This window comes from Ictidomys tridecemlineatus, chromosome X, assembly GCF_052094955.1.
Source record: "Ictidomys tridecemlineatus isolate mIctTri1 chromosome X, mIctTri1.hap1, whole genome shotgun sequence".
NCBI classification, from domain to species: domain Eukaryota; kingdom Metazoa; phylum Chordata; class Mammalia; order Rodentia; family Sciuridae; genus Ictidomys; species Ictidomys tridecemlineatus.
In genome coordinates, this window is record NC_135493.1 from 88,048,978 (window position 1) to 88,061,994 (window position 13,017).

General features: G+C 39.7%; 1 non-coding gene across 1 annotated transcript; it reads left to right on the forward strand.

Moving 5' to 3' along the window:
* Window positions 1–4,064: 4,064 nt before the first annotated feature.
* Window positions 4,065–4,172, forward strand: LOC120890951 (U6 spliceosomal RNA). The gene has a single exon (XR_005735421.1). It is a non-coding gene; the product is annotated as a U6 spliceosomal RNA (small nuclear RNA).
* The last annotated feature ends 8,845 nt before the right edge of the window (window positions 4,173–13,017 follow it).

A 13,017-nucleotide genomic window follows, 5' to 3' on the forward strand; every position in this document is an offset into this window, starting at 1 on the left:
CATAGAAGGATAGTATAGGGCTGAGAATGGTAGCACATGCCTGTAATCTCAGCTACTTGAGAGGTTGAGACAGGAGGATCACCTTTGAGGCCATCCTGGGCAATTTAGCAAGACCCTGCCTAAAAATTAAATCCAAAAAGAAATGAGAAGGTTTGGGGATGTAGCTCAGTGTTTGCCTAGCAATGTGTGTCTGCCTAGCAATGCAGATCAGTGTTTGCCTAACAATGTGCAGCCCTGTGTTTAATCTAAAGCAACACACACACACACACACACACACACACACACACACACACACCCCTATGGGAAAAATAAGAAATGTCTTAGCATTGCAATAATAAATTAAAGCTTTCAATCCCTCCATTAAAAAGCTCCCTTGAGGGGCTGGGGCTGGGGGCTCAGCAGTAGCACACTTGCCTGGAATCTGTGAGGCACTGGGTTCGTTTCTCAGCACTGCATATAAATAAATAAAATAAAGGTCTATCAAGAACTAAAAAAATATTTTTAAAAAAAAGCTCCCTGGAGGACTGGGGTTGTGGTTCAGTGGTAAAGTGCTTGTCTAGCATGTGAGAGGCGGGTTCCATCCTCAGTACCACATAAAAATAAATAAATAAAATAAAGGTACTGTGTCCATCTCTAACTAAAAATATTAAAAAGAAAAAAAAACTCCTGGAGACACACACCAGCTGTGGATTCAGGGCATACTCTCCCTGCATGCTCCAACCTGTTTGCTAAGATTAGAGCTTCAGATGTAGTCAACAACAAGTAATTCATGCAAAAAGTAGCCTACTTGAAAGTGTCAGACTCTGTTGGGTGGGTCTTGGTTTATATCAAACAAACCATTTAAAAAAAATTGTGGTGCCAATGAGTGATTGAACCCAGGACCTTGTGCATGCTGGGCAACTGCTCTACCACTGAGCTACATTCCCAGCCCTTAGCTTCTTTTCTTTTTTTTGGTGGGGGGGTATACCAGGAATTGAACTCAGGGGCACTTGACCACTGAGCCACATCCCCAGCCCTATTTTGAATTTTATTTAGAGACAGGGACTCACTGAGTTGCTTAATGCCTTGCCGTTGCTGAGGCTGGCTTTGAACTTGCAATCCTTCTGTCTCAGCCTCTCAAGATGCTGGGATTACAAGCATCTGCCACCGTGCCCGGTTTCAGCTTATTTTCTTACAAGTAAATTTTTTTCACCTCAACACTGCCTATTACCACAATGGCACCATATGAAGTTTTCAGTGTTTCTATGCTTATGAAAATGGGGAGGAAGCCAGACGTGGTGAACACATGCCTGTAACCTCAGACTGAGGCAGTAGGATTGCAAGTTTAAAGCCAGACTGGGCAATTTAGCAAGGCCCTAACTAAAAAGAATTGGGGATGTAGCTCACTGTTTAAACACCCCTAGGTTTGATGCCCAATACTGCAGAAGAAAGGAAGGAAGGAAGGAAGGAAGGAAGGAAGGAAGGAAGGAAGGAAGGAAGGAAGGAAGGGAGGGAGGGAGGGAGGGAGGGAAGGAGGGAGGGGGAAAAGAGAGAGAGAGAGAAGGTTTGATGCCCAATACTGCAGAAGAAAAGAAGGAAGGAAAGAGGAAGGGAAGGAAGAAGGGAGGAAGGGAGAAGGGAGAGAGGGAGAAAGAAAGGAAAGAAAGTTGAAGGGAAGGAAGAAATAACAGCCCTTTTATGGAAGAGAAACAGTCCTCCCTCCCTTTGCCATATGACCAACTGGGTACAATGGGGAAGGGGGAATTGAATGGTTCCTTGGAATCCTGGTTTCAGACACTGTTCATTTTAAACAATACCTGAAACATTCACACTGAAGAGTTCTTCTATGGAGAACTTACATGTTGTTTTTACCATTTATAGAGTAGCTAACACAGGCAATAACCAGCTCAGAGTTGTGACTGGCAGATGCTTGGGACCAGGATCAGCCATGCATTGCCTTCTATGGAAACTGTACCTAAAGATTCAGAAAGAGTGAATGGGCACAGTCCATTTCTGTAAACCTCATCCACATGCTACTCATTTTCCCCCTTCTTGTTTTCTTTTCTCTCTCTTGTTTCTCGTGTTAGAATTGGAACCCAGGGCCTTGTACATGCTACACAAGTGCTCTACCAGTGAGCCACACCCCCAGCCCCTCTTTATCTTTAGTGTATATGACACTGGGGATTAAATCCAAGGGTGCTTTATCACTAAGATACATTCCAGCCCTTTTCAATTTTTATTTGGAGACAGGGTCTAACTAAGTTGTCAAGACTGGTTTCAAACTTTCAATCTTCCTGCCTCAGCCTCTCAAATTGCTGGGATTATAGACAAGCACCACCTTGCCTAGCTCTCTCTTTTTAATGTCTATATTTCTCCCTCCTATCTCCTTATTACACTGGAAGAGTGTACTTTTTTTGTGTGTGTGGTTCTGGATATTGAACCCAGGGCCTTGTTCATAAAGGCAAGCACTCTTCCAAATGAGCTATGTTCCCAGCCCAGATATACACTTTTTAAAAAGATATATTAAGGAAAAGTTTAAAAACACAGATACCCATGTTTATATCAATTTTTGTCTAGTTCTTAAGGAAAAACTTTTAAGGATGAGGGTTATGATGGCACAAAAAATGTTTTAACCTTTTTTTTTGGATTTTAAAAATCCAATGGGGGCTGTAGCTCAGTGATCTACAGATTCAATGCAATCCCTACCAAAATGTTAAGGATTTCTTACAGAATTTTTTTTTTAAAAAAACTAAAATTTATATGGAATTACAAAAGACCCTGAATGTCTTTTGTAAAGTGTCCTGGCTGGCCTCAGACTTGTAATCCTCCTGCCTCAGTCATCTTGAGAAAGAACAAAGCTAAAAGCTTCACACTACATGATTTCAAACTATACTATAAAGTTACAATGATCAAAATAACATGATACCAGCATAAAAACAAACATACTGACCAATGGAACAGTATAGAGGGCCGTAAAATAAATTCACATCTTTACAACCAATGGATTCTTTCTTTCTTTTTTCAGTGCTCGGGAATCAAACCCAGGGCCTCACAGATATTAGGCAAGTGCTCTACCACTGAACTACAACCCCTGCCAACACCACCTTTTTTTTTGTGTGTGTGTGTGGTAGCACTGGGATTGAACCAAGGATGCTTAAGTACTGAGCCACATCTCCAGCCCTTTTTCTTATGTTTTATTTTGAAACCTGGTCTCACTAAGTTGCTTAGGGCCTTGCTAAATTGCTGAGGCTGGCCTCGAACTTATGATCCTCCTGCCTCAGCCCCACAAGTTGCTGAGATTATAGGTGCTCACCACCATGCTTGACCTCTACTAATATATTTTTTTCTAATATATTCTTAAAAACTGCTAAGAGAGATGGTAAGTGTTCTTACAACCAAATGATAACTATGTGAGGCACTACATATGCTGATTTCCTAGATTTTAGTCATTTCACAATGTATATATATATTTCAAAACATGTTGTATACCATAAATACATACAATATTATATGTTAATTTAATAAAGAAAAAAATAGAACTGGGCCTAGTGGTACAGGCCTGTAATCTCAGCTACTCAGGTGACTAAGGCAGGAGGATCAGGAGAATTACAAGTCTGAGGCCAGCCAGGACAATTTAGTGAGATTCTGTCTCATAAAATAAATAAATAAAAAGGACTGTGGATATAGCTCAGTGCTCACCTAACATGTTCAAGGCTCTAGATTAAACTGCTAATGCCATAAAAAAAAATCCAGCAGTATCTGAGATCCAATCAAAGATTTCCAGGAATAACTTTGTAGGAAAACATTGTCTATAATAAGGAAATAATAAATCAATCAAAACCAATACAGTGCCAGGCATGATGGTGCATGCCTGTAATCCCAGTGGCTCAAGAGGCTGAGGCAGGAGGATCACAAGTTCAAAGCCAGCCTCAGCAATTTAGTGAGGCCCTAAGCAACTCAGAATAAAAAATAAAAAGGTACTCTGGCCAAAAAAATGGGATGTGGCTCGGTGGTTAAACACCCCTGGGTTCAATCCCCAGTACCAAACAAACAAACAAACAAACAAATAAAAAAAACCCCAATCAGTGCTCAATTTGGCAACACATATACTAACACTGGAATGATACAGAGAAGATTAGCTTGGTCCCTGAGCAAGGATGACACAAATTCTTATTTGTGTGTTCCATATTTGTAATAAAAAGGGAGGGGGGAATCTCATGAAAATAGAAGGAAGATCAGTAGAGCAGAGGGAGAGGATCAAGGGGAAGTACTAGGGAATAAAATCTACTAAATTATGCTATGTGCATGTATGAATATACCACAATTATATATATATATATATATATATATATATATCACTAATTAAGATAACAATAAAAGAAGGGATATCAATAGAGTAGAGCAAGATGATTGAGGAGAGGAAGGAGGGCAGGGACAGAGAAGGTACTGGAGAATGAGATTGATCAAATTATGATATGTGGAAGTACAAATATAATGCATAGTGAATCCCACTATTATGCATAATTATAATTCACCAATAAAAATATAAAATAAAACATTAACTTAAGAAGAAAAAGAACAGGCTCAACTTGATAATGGAGAAGTGGTTTAAGATGGTTTTTTAAAAATCAGATGAAGAGTGTTGGCAATAGAAAAGATTTTCTTTGCTTTTTGAATGACAAAGGATATCTGAAATATTTGCTTTTTTGTGGAAAGGAATAGCAGTACTGAGAAAAATTTCTTTTGGTGGGTTAGGTAAAGAAAGGCAATAAATTTGAAGATTTTTTTGTCTTTAAACAAAAGCAAACTGACTCAGAACCAGGCAAGGTGGTACACACCTATAATCCTGGTGACTCAGGAAGCTGAGGCAGGAAAATTCCAAGTTTGAGACCACTCTGGGCAACTAACGGAGACCCTGTCTCAAAATAAGATTTAATAAAAGGACTGGGGATATAACTCAGTGGTAGAGCATCCTGAGTTAAATCACCGATACCAAAACAAACAAACAAACAACAATAACAACAACAAAAACAACCCCACAGTGACTCAGAACTGATAGATATTAGAATTATCAGAGAGGAATACTAACACAGTTACTATTATAATCATATGTGAGATATTATAATATAATAAGAAACATATGTAGTCTCTGTTCCTGATTCCTAGCACACAGCTAAAAATCCTGTAATTTCCAGAGTCATGAGGCGAGACGAGCAGCTTGTTATTCATAACAAGCCCTTCAACCATACCTGAGTTTATACTAATGAGGTGGCCCTTGGTGGGCACCTCAGTAACTTCAGAGTAGAGTCTGGTTGCCAGAGAAAACCACCAAGTGATTAGAAGACTGGGGCCTCTTGGGAAGGGAAAGGATCTGGAGATTGAGTTAATCACCAATGGCTGGTGACTTCATAAGTCATGCCTATGTGATGAAACCTCATAAAGACTCTGTGTTGGTGAGCACATAAAGATTCTGGGAGGGTGTTCCCTCCCCCACATCTCACCCTATAATCTCTCCCATTTATTTCTTGCTGAGTCATATCCACTTTAAAATAAATCAGTAATAGTAAGTGAAGTGTTTCCTGAGTTCTGTGAACCATTCTAACAAATTATCAAACCTAAGGAGGGGGTCAGAAGTCCTGGAGGCCTGGGATTTTTTTTTCCTTTTTTTAGGAGGGGGTATTTAGGAGCGGACCAAGGGGTGCTTTACCACTGAGCTACATCCCCAGTCCTTTTAATTTTTTATTTTGTGATGGGGTCTCACTAAATTGCTGAGGCTGGCCCTGAATTTGCAATCCTCCTTCCTGAGCCTCTTGAGTAGTGGGATTACAGGCAGATGTCACTGCCACAACTGGCTGGGATTTTTCAATTGGTATCTCAAGCAGAGCCAGTCTTGTGGGATCAAGCCCTTAACTTGTGGGGTATGACACGAACTCTGAGTAGTGTCAATTGAATTGAATTGTTGGACACCCAGTTGCTGTCTGGAGAGTTGGAGAACCATTGTTGGTGTAGAAAAATCCCCACACATTGGCATCTGTAGTGTTTGTGAGTAAAAGCAGCTCAGAGTCTGACATATGTTCAAACACTTAAATAGAGACATTGAGGATATAAAAAGTACCCAAATCAAACAGTTACATGGCCTGGTTGAAAATACACTTAAGGAATTAACAGCACATTAGACATTGCAGAAGGAAAATATATTCATCAAATTGAAGCATAGCAATTAGAAAATACTAAAAAATAAAACATAGAGAAAAGGACCCAAACAACAAAAAAATGGGCCAGGGATGTAGTTCAGTGGTAGACCATTTGCCTAGTATGCATGAGGCACTGGGTTCAATCCCCAGCACTGGAGAGAAGGAAGAAATAGCATCAGTGAGCTGAGGAACAAACAGTGTCAAGCAACATAATATATGAGTCCAAAGAGAGAAGACACTCAAAATCCTGTCCAAGTTTTTCAAATTTGAAGAACATTAGAAGCCTAAAAATCCAATAATACAATAACCCTAAGCATAGGAAACTACACCTGTAGTGGCACCCCCTTTCTCCAAAGAAAAGTCTTAACTGGGTTTCTCCAGAAATCTTCACCATGGCTGCATTTAGGACTGTCAGAAGAAGAGTCTCTACAAAAGAGTTTAATGTAGATAAACTTCCAATTTTCATGTTGCCCTGTTTTACTTGGCCACTAGCTAGGAAGAAATCAGCACCCCCTTACTAGTTTTCCACAAACATGTATCCAGTAGTTTGTAAAAATGTGTAAACAAGGCCTCTGGTCTTGAGCTGGAGCTTCACAGAGTTGTCTACATTTCTACAATAAGAGAAGTTACCAATTGGGCTCCATAGTAAAAACTGGCAGGGGAAGGAAAGAAAGGGGAGAAGAAGCTCTCCCCTTCTCAGATGTTGTCCTTGAAGGGTTAACTTTCCCAAAACAGTGAAAGAAAAAGCTGCTTTTATGTGAACTTCTGCAGACTGTGAACTTCTGAGCCCCTCCCCTTACCTGCTAGGTATCAAGTTCTGAAACTATCTGAACTCAGGGTTCAAGGGATTAATTACAGCAAAAGCTGTGCCCTCTGAACCTGACTGCAGCCAAATAAAATTGCTTCCTGCCATCTTCAGTGCCTTGCCTCATCTGTCCCTACAACACACCAAGGTACATCATAATCAAATTGATCAAACCCAGTGCTAAAGAGAAAAATCTAAAAAGCAGACAGAAGTGGGAAGGGACCTCTATACAGGAACTATTATGGTTCAGATTAGGTGTCCCCCAAGAGCTCATGTGTGAGATAATGCAATAAAATTTAGAGGTGAAATGATTGGGTTATGAGAGTCTTAACTTAATCAGTGCATCAATCCCCTGATGGGGAATAACAGGAGGGAACTGTAGAAAGGTAGGGTATAGCTGGAGGAGGTGGGTCATTGGGGATGTGCCTTTGGGGTTGATATTTTTGTCTGTGAAAAGGAGAGCTTTCTCTCTCTGCTTCCTGGAGCCATGTTCCCAGCAGCTTTCCTCCTTATCATGATGCTCTGCTTCACCACAAGCCCTAAGGAATGGAGCTATCCTTCTATGGACTGAGATCTCTGAAACCGTGGGTCCCCCCTAAAAAAAAACTTTTCCTCCTCTAATTGTTCTTGTCAGGTCTTTTAGTCACAGCAGTGGAAAAACTGACTAAAACAGGAACAAAATTAGGACATCAAATTTCTTGCTGAAGGTAATACAAGCAAGAAGACAAGAAAGCCAGGTGCAAGCACACCTATAATTCCAGCGACTCTGGAGGCTAAGGCAGGAGGATCACAAGTTCAAGGCCAGTCTCAGCAACTTAGCAAGGCCCTAAGCAACTTAGTGAGACCCTGTCTCAAATAAAAAATAAAAAGAGCTGGGGATGTGACTCAATGTTAAATCACCTGTGAGTTCAACACCTAGTACCAAAAAGAACAAAAGAAGACAAGGTTTTTTGTTTGTTTGGCATCAGGGAATGAACCCAGGGCCACTTAACCACTGAGATACATCCCCAGCCCTTTTTATTAATATTTATTTTTTAGTTGTAGTTGGATACAATATCTTTAATTAATTAATTTATTTATTTTTATTGGTGCTGAGGATCAAACCCAGGGCCTTGCCCATGCTAGGTGATCACTCTACTGCTGAGCCACAGCCCTAACCACTCCTGAGCCCTTTTTTATATTTTATTTGAGACAGGGTCTTGCTAAGCTGCTGAGGCTGGCCTTGAATTTGTGATCCTCCTGCCTTAAACTTCCAAGCTGCTGGGATCACCGGCATGTGCCACCATGCCCAGCAAGACAAGGTCTTTAAAGTAGTGAAAAACAAACTAACGTTCAGCCTATTAAATTATTAGGTACAATGGCACATGCCTATAATTTCAGCTACACTAGAGACTGAGGCAAGAGGATCCCAAGTTTATGGCCAGTCTTGGCAGCTTATTGAGACTCTGTCTCAAAATAAAAACTAAGTAATAAATTAAAAGGCCTGGGGATGTAGCTCATTGGTAAAGTGATTCTGGGTTCAATTTCCAGTACAAATAAACTGTCAGCCTACAATTCTATACCCATTAAAATACTTTTCAAAAAGGTGAAACAAAGACTTTTTTCCTAGTATTGGGGATTGAATCCAGGGCCTTGCCCGTGCCAGACAAGTGCTCTACACTCCCAACCCTTCCTTCATTTTATTCTGAGACAGGGTCTCCCTGCGTTGCCCAGGCTGACCTAAAATTTGCAATTCTCCTGCCTCAACCTCTCAGTTAACAGGGATTACAGGCATGCACCACAATACCCAGCCTAAAATACTTTTTCATACACAGAAAAATTATAAGAATTAATTACCCACAGATCTGCACCACAAGAAATGTTAAAGGACATCCTTAAGGCAGAAAGAAAATGATATCAGATGGAAATCAGGCTCTACACAAAGGAATGAAGAGCACTGGAAATAGTAACAACATGGGTAAAAATATATGATTTAAAAAATATTTAAATATCTTTAAAAGGCAATTAAGCACCTAAATAAAAATAACATACTTTGGGGTTATAGCATGTAAAAGTAAAATGCATGATAATAATAGCATAAAGTCTGAGCATAGAGAAATGGAAGCACACTATTGTGAAGTTCTTAAACTATATGCACATAAACGGGATTACTGGTGCACCCTGTAATCCCAGCAATTTGGGAGGCTGAGGCAGAAAGATTACAAATTCAAAGCCAGGCTTGGCAATTTAGTGAGACTCTGTCTCAAAATAAACAAGGCTGGGTGGGGATATAACTCAGTGGAAGAGTGCCATTGGATTTAATCCCCAGTGCCACCATAAAAAAAACCTATATGAAAAATAGTATATACCACTTAAAGGTAGATTTTGCTAAGTTTAAGATGAACAATAGTCTCCCTTTATCTGAAGTTTCTGTTTCTAGGATTTCAATTACCTACAGCCGACTATGGTCTTAAAATATTCAATGGAAAATTCCAGAAATAAGCAATTTTACAAGTTATTAAAGAACATGTTTTTATAACAATTCATGTTTTAAATTGCATGCCACCTCACTCTACCTTGCCCAGGACATGAATCATCCCTTTGTCCTGTATATGCTACCTGCTCATCAGTCACTTAGCAGCCACCTCAGTTATCAGATTGGCCATCAAAGTACCACAATGCTTGTGTTCAAATAAGCCTTATTTTTCCTTGATATAGTAATTGTTCAATTTTGTTATTAGTTATTGTTGTTAATCTCTTACTCTAATTTAAAAATTAAACATTCTAACAACCACAAATCAGCATTTATTAGACACACTTAACAATAGGTTGAAGATGTTGAAGCAGAGCATCAATTTAAAATATCACTTTACCAATGAGCTACATCCCCAGACCTTTTAATTTAAACTATCAATTAACTATCATGCCGCTGGGGCTGTGGCTCAGTGGTAGTGCACTTACCTAGCATGTGTGAGGCACTGGATTCAATTCCCAGCATCACATAAAAATTAATTAATTAACTATCAGTTAAACTAACTGGACATAGCTCAGTTGGTAGAGTACTTGCCTGGCATGCACAAGGCCCTGGGTTCAATCCCTGGCACCACACACACACACACACACACACACCAAAAAAAAAAAAAAACTATCTGGTGGTAGTAGAACTAGATTCATGTGAGGAATAATAAAACTTTGTCTTGCTGAATCTTGATGGAATATCTCCCATTGAAAATTATGCCTTACTGACAACCATTATTAAATCAAATATTTTATTTAAAATGAACCACTGAATTATGTTGTACAAAAAAATAGTTGTTGAAATGGGACTCTGAGATGGAGCAAAGTTGAAGAGAAGTAAGTACTCAAATGAGAACCAGTTTCTCTTTGAAGGTAATTCCAACCCAATTCCCTTAAACTCGATGACACTAAATTAAACCAATTTTTGTGTATGTGGTACTGGGGATTAAACCCAGGGGCATTTTATCACTGAGATTCATCCTCAGACCATTTTCATTGACAGATAGTCTTGCTAAATTGCTGAAGCTGATCTTGAACTTGGAATTCTCCAACCTCAGCCTCATGAATTGCTGATATTAAGAGTGTGTACCACTGAGCCTAGTTAAATTAAGCTTTATCTTAAGTATGTATGCATATAAAAATACATATAGACAGACAGACAGACTGACTGGGACTATCTGTAGTTTCAGGAAGGCATCCACTGGGGGTCTTGGAATGTATTCTCTGTGGCTAAATGGGAATTATTGTATACAACAAATCTTAGCGCAATCAGAAAATAAAACCAAGAGTTACAGCTAATATGCCAACAAAAGGGATAAAGTGGAATCATAAAAATACTTGATTAACCCCAAAGAAAGCAGAAAAAAAAAGAGAGAAGAGGACAGATAGAAAACAAATAGCTAGACAAATAACTCAAATATATCAATAATGACCCTAAATAAAACAGATATTGTCAGATTACATAAAAAGACACCAAAAACATGGTAGCGTAAAACATAATACACAAGGGAAATAACAGCAAAATGCCTAACATGGGGGAAAAAAGTAGAATCGTTAGAACCAACTGCATTAGAGTTCTGGAAAACAGTAAAAAGGTTTCCAGCAACTGAGTGTGCAACCCAGACGATGCCCCCTCAGGTGCTGGGGTGTAGTCAATGGTAGAGTGCTTGCCTAACATGTGCAAGGCCCTGGTTCCCTGGTTTAGATCTCCAGTACCTCAATCAATCAATTAATGGACAAAAGAAAAAGTCACCTTAAAAAGGGCAGGAGTGGCTGGGTGTGGTAGTGCAGGCCTGTCATCCAATGACTTGGGAGGCTGAGGCAGGAGGATTGGCAAGTTCAAGATCAGCCTGGGCAACTTAGGAAAACCCTGTTTCAAAAAAAATAAAAACTGCTGGGGATGTAGCTCAGTGGCAGAGTACCCCTGGGTTCAATCCACAGTGTGAAGTTTTTAAAAAATAAACAGTAGGAGTGTTTGTGGCATGTTTACTTGCTTTCACTCCTCATTCTCCCCTGCAACATGGCAGTCTTGGTGAGTCTTGAAGAGGCAGTGCAGGTCCCCATTCCCTCTCTTGAAGTGGAGGGATTCCAAATTATTGCATATATGTTATTTGTCTATCTGTTCTGTTTCCTTTTTTGTTTTTGGTTCCAGAAATTAAACCCAGGGGTGCTTAACAACTCCACATCCCTAGTCCTTTTAAGTTTTAATTTTTGAGATAGGGTCTTGTTGAATTGATTGGGGCCTCCTTAAATTGCTGAGGAACTTGCAATCCTCTTGCCTCAGCCTCCTGAGTAGCTGAAATTATAGGCATGTGCCACCACACCCAGCCTGTTTTTTTCTTGCCTTATTTTGGATTGTCATTATTTTATTCCCCCTACCATTTGTTTAAAATTTATACTTTCTTTACCCTTTACCTTAATATTCTAGTTTATCAAAATTAGTCTACTGGAAAATCTTTTAGAACATGCATACTTTAATACACTTTTTTCTGTGGTACTGGTGATTGAACTCAGGGCCTTGAACATGGTAGGTGAATGCTCTACCACTGAGCTACATCCCCAGTTTTTTTAAAATTTTGAGACATGGTCTTGCTAAATCACCCAGGCTGGCCTCAAACTTGCAATCTACCTTCCTCATCTTCCTGAGTATCTGGGATCATAGGCATACACTACTGTGCCTGGCATAATACACTTTAACCTGTATTCCAATTCATATAAATTCTCTTCAGTACATCTGATGTTATTAACTCATCCACTGACTTCTTAGATTTAATCTATTTCAGCTCTATCACTTCTACTTAATTCCTTCTCAACTTTTTACTTTTTGGAGGGTACTAGGAATTGAACCCAGTGTTTTTTTACCACTAAGCTACACCTCTGGTCCTTATTTTTTGAGACGGGGCCTTGCTAAATTGCTGAGGCTAGAATTGAACTTGCAATCCTCCTGCCTTAGCCTCTCAAGTCGCTGGATCATTTTTATTTTTAAAAGTTGTAAATTCCTGCCAGGAATTGTGTTGCACACTTGTAATCCCACTGAACTAGAGATTTAGAAAAGGGGATCTCAAACTCGAGGCTACCCTCAGCAGTTTAGTGAAATCCTGTCTCAAAAAATAAAAAGGAGGGCTGGGGTGGTGGCTCAGAGGAAGAGCACTCATCTAGCATGTGTGAGGCACTAGGTTTGATCCTTAGCACCACATAAAAATAAAATAAAGGTATTGTGTCCACTTACAACTAAAAAATAAAAATAAAAAGGAGCTGGGCACAGTGGTGCATGTCTGTAATCCCAGTGGCTCGGGAAGCTGAGGCAGGAGGATCATGAGTTCAAAGCCAGCCTCAGCAACTCAATGAGACCCTGTCTCTAAATAAAATACAAAATAGGGCTGGGGATGGGCTCAGTGGTCGAGTGCCCCTGAGTTCAATCCCTAGTACCAAAAATAAATAAATAGGACTAGGGATGTAGCACAGGACTAGGGATGTAACACTGTGATTAAAAAAAAAAAAAAAGTGCCCCTGGGTTCAATCCCCAGTAACCCTATGTACACC